Source organism: Rosa chinensis, chromosome 4 (assembly GCF_002994745.2).
Source record: "Rosa chinensis cultivar Old Blush chromosome 4, RchiOBHm-V2, whole genome shotgun sequence".
NCBI classification, from domain to species: domain Eukaryota; kingdom Viridiplantae; phylum Streptophyta; class Magnoliopsida; order Rosales; family Rosaceae; genus Rosa; species Rosa chinensis.
This window is the reverse complement of record NC_037091.1, coordinates 6,614,228-6,625,553: the sequence shown is the minus strand read 5'-3', so window position 1 is coordinate 6,625,553 and position 11,326 is coordinate 6,614,228. Positions and strand designations below refer to the sequence as shown.

Sequence of the window (11,326 nt, the reverse complement as noted above, 5' to 3'; positions counted from 1 at the left end):
CCCCTTTTCAATATGTAACCAACTATGCAGCTGATACATATGTCCCCCCTTTTCAATATCCTGAGGAAGCTTGCGGAAAAATTCAACGGTGAGGTAACCACACTCCATATCAACTAGCTACATAGTTGCTTCCTTGCTCTCTTCTTTCATCCTATCCAACGATTCAAATCTTGCATTCCCAACTTCCACTCTTAAAGTGGGATACTGCTTTAATTCCTACACACCACAGGGAAAACATCCCATTAAAAATAATAGATTAAACAAATTTAGGATATAATGAATAACTAATAGCTATCCTCTTAGGTAAATTCAGTATATTATTCTGCATTTTTAATTCTATACACTACATTTCGATGACTTTGTGAACATGTTATGCACTCAGAATCTCATAATTCATGAACCACTGATTAATCTAAACCAGAGTAGAATTAGAAAAGCTAGGTAGATCTAATTACCAGATTCAGTGTGTAAGAAATTCCTGTATGATTTCAAAAAGACCAGCAATATATATAAATAAGAAGCAAGATTATAACAAAAACAGCAAGAGACTCTGAAGCATACTAAGTTCCCAAAAAAAAAAAAAAAAATATATATATATATATATATATATATAAATAAGAAGCAAGATTATAACAAATCAAGTGGTACTGTAAGTCATGAGAGTTACTTTTTTTATACTATCAATTGCCATTCCAAGTTGAATATCAACACCCTACATTAGAAACTAGTAAGAACTCCCGCGCTTTGCTACGGGATATGAATTGTAACTATACAGAGGAAGTCCATACATATAGAAAAACTGATATATTCAATACAATGTACATTGTTGAGATTAATTAGAAATGCAAAACTTAATTCAATACAGAAAATTATGAACTACAAATTCCACTAATCAATATTGAACAGAAGCTACAGCTGAAGCAATCACACACACAGTTAACATTGCCACTTATACTGAGGTCTTCTTTGGCTCAAGTAAAACATGTACAAAAATGTTTTTTGTACACCCTTCGATCGAACAAAAGAAAACCCCAGCGTGAGAGACGTTGTTAACTCTTTGAATAAACTATTTCCCATCATGATCAATCACTAAATCCACATTCTTAATTGATAAACAGATGTTTATTTATACCTTGACTACCACTCTCATCAGATCCTTCAACATTTTCTCGAGTAAACACTGTAACAAAAAAAACAAACATTATGAATTAATTTATACTCATACAGTAATAATTAGTTTTCTTCACGTTATACATCAATATCACTGTTTGATGAACAATAAAAGATATACTCACTTGTTTTAAATCTTTTCGATCTAACATAACTACATCCAGATTTTCCTTGATCAACTTTGTTAGCACCAGAGTCTTCCAAAAACCTTTTAAATCCTCTTTTTGAATTCCTCGCAGCCATATACATTTGCGTTTGCACACATAATCCCATTAAAATAAGTCTGGAAAGAAACATTACCTGAAACAAATGCATTATTTGATCTTGAGTAAGAGACAAGGGGAGGGATTCCTCAAGTTAAGCCTAGAGAAATTATAGCAGGGAGCTACAAGATACAGAAACCAAAGTAGACACATTTTAGTACAAAGTGGTGAACATCAAATTCTTGTAAAAGAGGGAACTCTAGAAGAAACAAATGCAAGTTACTTTGCTTAAGTATTGTTGATTGACAAAATCAGACAACAGTTATAGAGCTGACGGTTGAGAAACTGAATTGGTAAAAGGAACAGTTTCTATGGTAAATCATATCATGTCTTCCTAATACTCATGAAGCTAAAATTGATGTGAATAAGCACCTACATTAGAATAGTTTCAGAAAATTCAGTCTTCAATCACAAGATCTATAGCAGAAAATCAACAATATTGCTATATTACATCATATCAATTAGGAGAGGAGAAAGATATGTTTTACCTCTCAATTTGACTAAGAAAGGACCGCATACTACTGCATTTTCTTTATGTCATCAAGCTGTAAGGGGTAGACTAAATCAAAAGCATGCAAGTAAATGATATGTCATCGAGCTCTATAAATGAATTTGAATCACACACAGTTGGAGACAAGTATAACAAATAACTTAAAAGCATGCAATTAAAATTGAAACATTGTGGATACAGACAAATTACAGTAAGAAGGCTAACCCACTTTTGAGATAAGATGGTCACTCTAATAAAATGGTACAAGAAATTGATGACTAATAGAATAAATTGAAAAGAATGAATTACCAGTTCCATGGAGACCACAGGTGGAAGTGGATGAAAGTGATTGACATAGGCCGATATCGTAAAAACGCTTCCCAATCTACTGCCCAAAAGAAAAGAAGAAGAATATATCACAAATTTTTCCCCAGAGATTAATGAAGAGATGACCCAAATAGCCATCTCCAAGGAAGAAAATAAAACAACGATTCAGAGAGCGACTTACCTATTTTTGGACAGAAACATACCCATTTATATCCTTCGGCTTTGAAACGAATTCTCAATTTGCTACAGCGAATAGGGCGAGTTTTGGGATTAGGGTTTCTGGGCATATGTTGAAGAAAAGTTGGAGCGGGTAATTGAAGTTGTGAGACAAAAGGAGTAGTAAGGAGAGATCTGCTATAGATAAGGATTTCTGATTTGAGTGGTCGGTGTGCTTTGGGTCTAGGTTTTTGAGAGAGAGAGCGAGTTATCGCTAACTGAGATACCAAGGATTGAGAGAGCTGCTAGAGATCGTGGTGCAATAGAGATGGAGAGATCTGAGATTGGAACTGAATGAGGAGAGAGAAGGGGTCAGGAGGAAAAGAATGAGAGAGAGTTTTTCTCTTTGCTATTTGACGAAAAACGGACAACGACGTATTCACCCGGATTTTAACAGGTGGCGTCGTTAATGGCTTATAATGACAGTGAAATAAAAAATCGTCCTTGTTTCTTCCAGCCAGGTGTCTTTAAACCCTGATTCTGTAGTAGTGAAATATACAATGATGTAGAAGCTTTGTAAATCAAAAAGAAAAAAATGGCAGCATACTTTTACTGAGAAATGGACTGTCTTAGTTCCCTAGATTGCTAATATGATATAGTTCGATCAATTCGCATTAAAGCTATATATATATATATTGTAGGACTTTTTGCACACATTCATCAAACATTTCTTACTCCACCAATCTATATTTGGTCTAAAGTTTCGACAGTGTTGGACCCTAATTGCTGTGGCTCTAGAGTACCCTTATTCCAAAGCAATCCTTTCAATTAAAGTAACTTTTGACATCACTAAATTTGTTATCATCAACAATACGACCTTACCTTTATCATCTGCATATCTTAACTGTTATTTTGACCTTACACTCGAAATAACTGTTGAATATATGAGACTGATTTGAAGATTAAAAGCATAAGCTCGTTCTCACATTAACAAAGTGTGACAACCAAAGCATGCCCTAAGTAAATCTAACATATATATAAACTGATCATGTGATAAAAGCATTGGAATCGAATCACAATTCTATAATCCAGCCATCATATTATATGCACATTTCAGAAACTACATATAATCCAAAATTTTCCATTTTGACGAATGAAAGTTAGGAGAAACTAACTCACAGAGTCAGCTGCACAATTATGCGGTTTGATCTGAGTGTTGCATGGTCAAAATAAGCAGAGCAGTTGTCAACGTTTAGTCACAACAGGAAATTAAACTTGTCGCTCAAAACAATCTGCAAATACAGAGTCAAGGTGAGCCAGTATCTAATGAAGGCTTTTCAATTATTAACCATGAGAAAAGTAGCTTCAAATCTGTTCAAGCAGCTTGACTTTTGTACTCCTCTTATGAATGTAGACAAGACTTAAAAAACAGAGATACTCAAATAAATAGCAAAACAAAACTATTTTTACAAGAAGGGAAAACCACGTTAACACCAGACTGTGATCTATTTCAGTAGGACCACCTTAAACTTCCTTTCTTGAACAAATGAAAGATAGGCAAATAAAGCAAAAAACAAACTAGTAAAACATAAATTGACTTCAAGTATCTAAATTTAAACATACCCAAATCAAGAATTTCCGGGACTTGCATCAAACTGAAGCCAAACCCATCTTCTTGGGCACACTTTAACATACAATCCAATTCTCTCCCACAAGAACCTAAAAAAAAAAATAACAGGAGACTCTAAACCAAACCCAGAAATTTCAATTGAAATTACATTGGGGACGTTTACCTTTCAGGAAAGAATCAGCTTTGAAGCTGGACAGATGCGATGGGGTTCTTCATCATCTGTGCTAGGCACCGACTCGATCTCTTAAACCGTTCATGAGGTTGAAGGAGCTTGAGCTTCGGGTTCTTCTGCTCATATAAAGAGAGGTCGCCTTGGATAATGTGATTTGTGAAGAATCCCAAATCAAAAGTGAAGAACCCGAAAATCTTTAGTTAATCAAAACCTGAAATCAAAAGTGTGATTTGTAATTTGTGAAGAATCCGAATCAAAAGTGAGTGTCATGCATATATAGTCAGGGCGAGAGGACGAGAAACCAGAAACCCCCAAATTTTAGGGCTTACTAGATTCAAGAGGACGAAAACTAACCAGATTCGAAGACGAATATCAGATTTAGGGCTTCGGAGTCAGGGATTGGTACCAAAAGCCCAGGGCTTCAGAGGTGGTGGATTTAGAGTTTAGGGCTTCAAAGTGGGCGTAACTGTGGAGTGAGTCGGGGAGAGAGTCGGGGTCAGATAGCTGTGGAGTTGTGAAAAGAGAGAGTCAGGCTTTTTTTCTTTTCTTCAAGTGTTCTAATTTGATCTAAATGGACACATGGCTAGACAAGCCATTAGTTGATGCATATATGCATGTATAAGGCATCAGACCACGTTTTCCATATACATGTCTAATTCTGCACACATTAAATTTGAGTTGTGGCAGCAAGGAGGGAAAGTTCCCGCTATGTGTAAGTAAAGTTCAGTTTGGGAGTGAAGGAATGAGTGGCGTATGGAGACGCATCGAAACCTCTAATATATTTTCCATGATCATACAACACAAAAACAAAAACTGTTGTGTGACAATTTGCAAACTTCACTCATACAACAGATATAACTATTCTGTTGTACAATGAAGTACCAATTTAGAGCCAAATTTGGGGTCGATCTAGGAGGGAAATCTGCCGCTAATTTTTTTTTCATTCACACAACGAACTATTCTTATAACTGTTGTGCAATGATCTACTAGCTAAAAAGTTTAGAATTTTAACCACCTTATACAACGCAAGTTTTGTAAACGTGTTGTGTGATTCACTTTTCTTCATCACACAACACTTTTTTTTTTTCGTTGTGCAAAAAGTGTTGTGCGTTTAAGTTATTGGTGTAGTGATGTGAGATGCCATGCTAGCTAATGCTCTGCATCCAGTCACTATGGCCGGTCTGATGTAAGGGCCATGCTGATGTACAAACGTTTTAGATGGATTGATGTGAATCATGTCTATATATCCTCTCGACCCTTGAAGAATGGTTGAATCAAAACTTAAAGTTCACAGTAACTTCCACATATATATAGTACCTCTCAAACACAAACACAAACCTAGAATTTAGCTTATACATTTTTCATTTATGCAATCAAAAATCTCGTAGGTTTTTTTGTCTTTTGCTATTTTATTTCTTGTTTATCCATAATTCCATATGTAGATCAGCAAATGAAAATTCAAGGACCAAATTGTACAAGTCCAGGTTATTCATGAGAGGAACATATCAGATAATGGTGTATCATTGCTCGGACCGCCTTTCAGATGCTATGTTATTCTACACCGAAGAGACTATCACTATGCCAATAATAGCTTCAGACGACAGATATCATCTGTCGTCTGATATGCAAATTATCTGTAGTGTATCCAGCTGTCATCTCTTATGGCATCAGACAATAGATATCCTCCGTCGTCTGTCCTCACTCAGACTACAGAAGTTTCGCAAGGCTCTGTCGTCTGCACAACCCAACTTCGAAGGATTTGGAACTTTCTGTTTTACTAATTACATACAACGACACATTAATGTTGTTGAAATAAGGTACAAACTACAGTTTTAATAAAACCTCTGTCATCTGAAAACAAATAAGAAAACATCTATATGTTGTCTGAAGTTACCAAAATAAAGACTTGTTTGACAATCTATTGTCTGAATGTATTTTTAACGACATTTAATTGTTGTTTGTAAATCACTTATAATTGGGTAAATTATGCTCATCTGTCGTCTAAATTGTTGTAAGACTTTATTTTTATGTCTTCTGTCTTGTATTCCAACCACAGTTTTAAGTTTTTATGTTGTCTGATAGAAAATAAAACTATATGTAATCATGTAGTTATGTAGTTTGATTGTGTTCAGAAACTCACTCTTCTGTTGTATGATAATTAAATGAACTTCGCGTTTCTGTTGTTTGATAATCAATTGAACTTCAGTTTTATGTTGTCTGTTAGAAGTATTTATGTTGTTTGATAGTGAATTGAACTTCAGTTTTCTGTTGTCTGTTAAAAGCATCTCTGTTGTTTGATAGTGAAATAAACTTCAGTTTTCTGTTGTTAATGTATTTGTGATACAACATATCATAAACCTGCATTTGTTGGATTTGAACCATAGCAAACCTCATTCTGTACAGTAGTCATCAAAAAGGCAGATTAATTATAAGATCTGAAATTAGCAAATTCCTCATTGCATAAATTAACCCACCAAAATACATTCCCATCAGTAGCATAATACTAAACTAGCTAGCATGCTAGCCTTTACATTAACTGATTTTAATTAATGCCATTGTTGCACGGATCCTAATCTAACTAAGACAAAAACCTAGTAGCATCCATAGAGTAGTTACAGCAACTGCATGCATTTGTTCAACACTTTCCATCAGTTCTGTCAAAATGCACAAAAACGGTTCCTAGACACTACTACTGCTCATAACGTACCAGAAACAAAAGCATATATATAGGCTGATACTTAATTTTCTGGGAACTTTAAAACATGCTTAGCCCATTCCGCTCGGATCTCATCAATATCCTTGTCTGTGTAAACCAAATTTGACCTCGTTCCCCACTGCAATAAGGAAATGCAGCAAATTAAAATGAAAGTTATATGCACAGAGCATGCACTATATCATTAAACAATAAAGTCCATAGGTAAGCAGTTGATCAATTTTACCTTAACACTAAAATCCAAGTTCTTGTCCTCCACAATTTCTTTCATGTAACGCATAATGAAATATCCACAAGTCATATCATTTTTTTGCTCCGGAATACCCTGAAAATAAAGAATTAAGATAATCGAAGGTGAAATATACAATGAAGTACATAAATGTAACCACTACAAAAAGTTCAACCGACTCATAGCAAGATTCTTCCATTGAATTATTTTCCTTCCTTTCCGATTCTTGTGAGCATTATAGATTTTAATGGAGCTTCAAACAGAAAATGATAATTAGGAAACAAGTCCAGTACATGAACAAGTAACACCAACTGATCAATCACTATAGTACAATATCAAACACTTACTTGTTGACAATAGATTTCCATTCCCCAGTATCGAGTCACCTTTTAAGTGGATCCATGAAGTGCACGACTTCTTCATTTGGGTTCACAATCGTCAACATCCAATGAGCACTATGGGATAACATAAAATTAAAAAAATCTGTTATATTACCATTAACAATATAACTTGGCAGACCAGATGCTTTAATTACTTTTTACGTACCCTGAGTTATATGGAACCACAAAGATTTGCCCTAACCTCCCTTGCCTATAGCGATCTGACAAAGACCGAGCCCTTTCAGTGGGATTTCCACACCCAAGTGTACCAGTCTGATCAGGATCGACAAAGGCAACCATATCCACCATCTTACACTTCTTTAAGACTTCATGAAGGTAGCTACAAATTATTTTAGAATATGAAACTGTTAAAAGTACTTCAAAATAAACAGTGATACATGGCAATCAAAATTCAATCGTATAATGAATTATTGACTATATGCACCCAACTTGCTTTAATAATTCCTTACCTCATGTAAAACACAAGTACACGATTTGATACTTCTAGGTTGTTGGCCATGGTATAGAGATCACTTCTAAATAGACAGACTTTCTTTGAACGGCCGAAAAGGTCCGCAGCAAATGTTGTGTGGATGGTGACCCCGTCTCTAAGGAAAGTGTTCCCCCACGAGCACAAATCCTTTATTGTTGTTGGCAGATTTGGTGGCAAGTTTTCAAGGTCTTCATTGTCATCAAATACATCTCTCATTCTCTTCTTGGTATTAGCACGATTTTTTTTCTAGTTGTGTAAACCAATAAGACTACATGTTATCAACTTTTCCCATATTAACATATTGCATATTGAACAAAACCATTTTCAAACTAGCTAAAATCTATATAAGACTGATTGGTTACCTTCTGCTGAATGGCTTTAAGGGGTGCCTTTTCTCCAGGGATAACAACCAGGTTTCTTGGCCAGGCAACACAAGTACCAATGTCGTCGCTGACAGTGACAATCTCATCCTTCACTGGAATAGGTAACGCATCATCAATAATGGCTCGAACAACTGAGACGCACATATTTTCCTTTCCCAATGGAACACCATGTATCAGCTGATCGCTCGATGCAACATTCACTTGAATAATTGTTCCAATAGCAACAATGTTGTCCACCCTATCTACTGCCAGTTCACACTCATGCACCGCAGCAGTCGTCTCCTAAGACAAACAATGAAATCACAAATGATTAGTTCATATATTTTAGTTTCATTAATAGTTCCACTAAAGCTGCAAACTATAGGAAATGAGAAAAGAGATAAATGAAGGGAATAATGGTGTTACCAGATCATCATTTGCTGAAGTTTTGGGAACCATGATGTCTCTAACCTCCTCCTCGATTATTGCCCTTACTTTGTGGTTCCCTTCTAGAACTTCATGGTTCTCTTCAACTAACAGTCCAGCTGCATCATCATTTAAAACTGACCTCTTCTTCACTGCATTGAGCTCACCGTCCGGATTATTCTGCATAACTTTGTCAGCATGTCGGGAACAACTCCCTTGTCCTGATCCAGGATCTTGAAGGGGTGTGACGGGTTTTGGTGACTCTAATGGCAACTTCTTTCCATCAATCTTTGCCGCCAATTCTGTAAACTTGGCCTTCCAATATGCACGCTCCTCAGCAACCACTCTTTCTCTCTCCTGCTGCCATAAAGCTCTTTCATTTGCAAGAATGGTTTCCTTCTCTTCCTCTAATATCAGCTTCACACTTTTCCTCACTGTCTCTTCAACACTTTTCTTTCGCCGTTTAGGCAGGTTAAAGAACGAAGCTGGTTTGATATAACCTCCAACTCCTCGTACCCTACCAGGATGCTCGGGTCTCCCCAACACCAAAGTGAGCACATCATCAGAACCTTGTGTGGTAATCGATCCATCAGACTCTTTCTGCTTTAACTTTTGCTGACACAAATATATAAACACACTTATGATTCAGGATGTAATTCTTGTATAATTCCAATATCATCCATCTAAGTACCATAAAATGACTTACAATTTTATTGGCCGTCTCCTGCACCTCAACTTCTTTGAAGTTAGCATTCTTGTCTTGCCGTGCTTTCACCCACATTGTGGCACGATCGAGTTTCTCTATCGGGATTGTCGCAGACTATGATACATGAGAAACATATTAGGAGTGGAATAACATCACACTGTACCCAGCAAATTTATGTTATGAACCAAGAACTAACCAATTCTTCTTGTAAATTCGCGTATCCTTTACGCGCCATATGGTGAGGATACTTGTTTTCCTTTCTTTTTTCTATTTGGGCTTCACGCAGCTCCTACAAAGCAAATGATTAGGAACAAAATTGGATTCAACTTATTCAACATAGCTAAACTGAAACCAACAGATGGACTTAGTTTGTAAGAGTTCACAAACCTGAAATGCATCAGAAATCCTTTCAGCAACAAATTGTTCCCAATGTTCCTTGTTAATGCATCGATAGTCATCTGGAGGATTTTTCAACAGCTCAGGTGTATCGATAAAAGGTATAATGTACTTTTTAGTCAGTTTGCTTTTGAAATCCCACCATTTGTTTGCAGTGGATAATATCACCAATTTCCTACATTCTTTAGGAATCACAAATGCCTCCTGCATAAAAACAGAAGCAATAACAAGTTAACATCTAAAACTAGTGAAACTCAAAGCTATATGGTTAGTTTAAGGGATAATATAAATACCTCAATAGATTCCCATATTTTCTGTTTTTCATCCGGGTCCACTTCTCTCCAATCACCAATGATAATGGGGATCTTTGTACGTGCTAAGACCCCAATGTAAGATTGCATTTCTTTTGCAGCCTTACCAATTGGTTCCCCTATATCATTAATCTCCACAGTTAGCCGCTTCCCTCTGATCAGCCGCCTTGTAATGTGTCTCATTGTCACCATTCCTCGCTTTAGCAGCCTCAAACCACCTGTTACGTTGATATCTTCCACATTACTAGTTGCTGCTCTCTGTGCTCTCTTAGTGGACTTAACATTCTTTCCAGATTTACTGCTTGAGACATCCTTCATAGATCAAGCACTAGAACAGGATGTGCCTTTCTTCTTTTGGAATGCAGCCTTCTTCGTTGGCGACAAAGTCCTCTTCTTTGGGGATCCAGCCTTATTCTTTGGCGACAAAGTCCTCTTCTTTTGGGACACATCCTTCTTATTTAGAGATGCAGACTTCTCCTTGGGTTTAGCCCTCTTCATTTGCACAGTTTTCATTCTTAAAGCGATAGCTTTAGCAGCTGCTGCTCTATTCTTTCGTGCCATGATCTAAAATGTATAAGAAAATCTGGTCAGCTACATGACAATTAATGGCTGATATATTATGAAAAAGCACACACTGAGGTAATATAGATAAATGATTATGTCAAATATATTTCATCATCTTATAACTGTAACAGCTAAAAGCAACAATTCTGGAAATAAACCCTAAACCCTAATAAGCATAAATATAAAAAATATGATAATCCTATGAGCTACCTATTCCCATCAGTCATGAGGCAAGCTTTCATTTTCAACCCATATTCCCTCATCGCCATCTCGCATATGTATGCTAGGCTGAGGACCATCTACATCATCAAAGGTATCGACTAATGGTATTGTGGGAACAAATGGACTTTGTTCTACTTCTATGTCATGCAGCTCCTCTTCATCATCAACCCCATGTAGTCTTTATCTGGGCACATCACAATAACTGACCATTCGGCATCGGTGGGGTCTTCAATATAGAAAATATGCTTAACGTGTGTAGCTAAAACAAAAGGGTCATTCACATGCCCTATCCTATTCAGTTTCACTAAAGTAAACC

General features: G+C 36.3%; 1 long non-coding RNA gene across 1 annotated transcript; it reads right to left on the bottom strand.

Annotated features, from left to right (window-relative positions):
* Positions 1 to 1,466: 1,466 nt before the first annotated feature.
* LOC112196326 lies at positions 1,467 to 2,765 on the bottom strand. Its single transcript, XR_002935132.2, has 3 exons — positions 2,454 to 2,765; positions 1,922 to 1,978; positions 1,467 to 1,555 (listed from the first exon to the last, which is right to left on the bottom strand). It is a non-coding gene; the product is annotated as an uncharacterized LOC112196326 (long non-coding RNA).
* Between the last annotated feature and the right edge of the window lie 8,561 nt (positions 2,766 to 11,326).